The sequence below is a fragment of the Wasmannia auropunctata genome, unplaced genomic scaffold (genome assembly GCF_000956235.1).
Source record: "Wasmannia auropunctata unplaced genomic scaffold, wasmannia.A_1.0 LD336037.1, whole genome shotgun sequence".
NCBI classification, from domain to species: Eukaryota; Metazoa; Arthropoda; class Insecta; order Hymenoptera; family Formicidae; genus Wasmannia; species Wasmannia auropunctata.
This window is the reverse complement of record NW_012026853.1, coordinates 1,749,200-1,751,621: the sequence shown is the minus strand read 5'-3', so window position 1 is coordinate 1,751,621 and position 2,422 is coordinate 1,749,200. Positions and strand designations below refer to the sequence as shown.

The following is a 2,422-nucleotide window of genomic DNA, read 5'->3' as shown; positions in this document are numbered from 1 at the left end:
TATATATATATATATATATATATATTGTAAAATTAATTATTACTGCATTGTTTTCGATATTGATAAAAATTGTTCTTTTTCTCTTGGATGACTTCAAGATTATTTCAGATAAGTTTTACTAAACAAATTTTTATTATAAAACTTCTTCTTAATATATATATATATATTTTTTTTTTTTCTTAATACATATTTATATTGTTGGGCCTTAATTAAGGCTCTTAAATGCGGAGTCTCCCGGTATACGTGCGTTGATTTGATCGCGACAGGTTGCGATGAAGGGAGGCGTGGACGAGACCAAAGTCAGAATTAAAAGATAGATGCAGAGTTATCACATGTACACTCGTTTATTTTACACAGGCACTATACAGAAAGTCGCTCGCAAAAGTCCTCGCGCAAAATGCCTCTCTGGCTGCCCGTGTTCGCCGGTTTTATCCGTGCGTTCCAGGGTGCGCGCGCCGCTGCTATTACGCTGTGCGATCGAGTTGCTCACGCTTAACGTGCGTGATCGCTTACCCTATTGTCAGCCGCGTGGTGACGACGGTGTACGGCACTGCTTTAAGTGCCCTTGCCCGCTGTGCGGGGTAGAAATTTCTTATAATATATATACTAAAAAAGATTGATACTTTGTGTGGTATTTTTTTCAGGTAGCAGTTTTTGTTTAACATTATTAACATTATAATTTTTTGTAATCAACAAGTATGTCGAAACATGTTCTTTACTATGATCAGTAACAATTAGAGACCCACACAATTAGGTGCACAATATAGCTACAGCATAGAGAACATTATCCAAGCATCTTGACTCTCTTTAGATCACATTCCACCCAAAAACTAGATCGGAAATAAAATAAATATAAATAATAAAATAATAAAATAAAAATTTTTTAATTTTTCGATGCCTACGACAGGCATCTCTATGCTGTAGTTATATTGTGCACATTGTGTGGGTCTCTTATAAGAGGAAAAGAACGAAATAACGATTGAAGAAATGAAAGAGAATTAAAGAGTAAAATGGGAAATTGCAATAATGAGTGAGAAAAAGTCCGCATGTGTATATATGCATATATGTGGCACGTAAAGAGTAAGCAAAAATCAAAGTCCAAAACGTTTATATATATATATATATATATATATATATAAATCTTTATATATATATGTATATAAAGGTTTATAAAATACCACACAAAGTATCAATCTTTTTTAGTAAAATATATATTAAGAAGTTTTATAATAAAAATGTGTTTAGTAAAACTTATCTGAAATAATCTTGAAGTTATCTAAGAGGAATAGAAAAATTTATATATATATATATATATTTGTTTATGTATATATTACGTATATATTATCAAGAGAGAGAGAGAGAGAGAGAGAGAGAGAGAGAGAGAAATCTCCCTTTTTAAGAAATAATTACTCTGTTCGAAGCGTTCGTAATTAGATGATTGTTTGAAATATACGGAAAATTGTCAGTTTATTCAAATTTAACTGAATTTAACTACAAATATTTTTCAATATTTGCACAGATAAATAGTTGGACTTTAATGTTGCATTATAACTTAATTGTACAAGTTTATGTTTGCAGTTGAAGAATGATGTTTATATATCCTTTTAATTATTCTCAAATTTAATGCATCTTATTAGACAGTTATTAAAATTTGTTTAATCAAATTTATTCAAAATTAATATTATTTAAGATATTTTAATTTCAACATAAATAATTTGTACTTTATAATAAACTTAACTATAATATTAGTCTTAAAATGCACTTATTCTTAGATTTAGTTGAATAGATTTTTTAAAAACACGTATAAACTTTTCAGACAAACACTTATTTATGTTTTTTTAAATGTAGTTCTTGTAGTTCATTTTTTAGTTCTTCTTCAAGAATTCATCTATCAGAAAAATTCAAAGTTGGTCTCTTTTATCATGCTTTATCTTAAAAATTTTCCGTACTTTTGTAATATCAATTACAGATAAAAGCGTCCGCATGTTTTGTTTTTTAAAACGTCGTTATAATTATTGTTTTCTTGATAAGACATACAGTAAAGATGTCTCATACTTCGTAAAGTTTTTTTTTTAAACGACTCAATATTTGAATATTTATTAAAAATATTTATTTAAAGTTGTTCAATATTAAATTTTTTTAATTCTTTAGTTGCATTATAAATCATCCAACATAATACAGGACTAATTGCATATATATGTTAATATTAATGTCTATCCTTAACAAAATGTTTAAAAATGTAATACAAGTAAATCGGACAAATATATATATATGTAACACACGAAGATGAAGCGACACGTATGTAATATTTTATAAAAGACTACTGAAGAGGACTTGATGTAAAGCCGAAACGATCGTCTGGTAGCATTAATGTAATTTTTTATATGAATATAACGCGGATTAGCACAAAGACCTTGCTTGA

At 28.2% G+C, this 2,422-nt stretch overlaps 1 protein-coding gene across 1 annotated transcript in view; it reads right to left on the bottom strand.

Annotated features, from left to right (window-relative positions):
* The window catches only part of LOC105452179 (venom carboxylesterase-6-like), a 2,919-nt gene extending 2,493 nt beyond the window's left edge, over positions 1 to 426 (bottom strand). The window contains exon 1 of the mRNA XM_011693072.1: positions 187 to 426. The gene's annotated coding sequence lies outside the window, so the exon portion shown is untranslated. The remainder of the gene's footprint in view (positions 1 to 186) is intronic.
* Between the last annotated feature and the right edge of the window lie 1,996 nt (positions 427 to 2,422).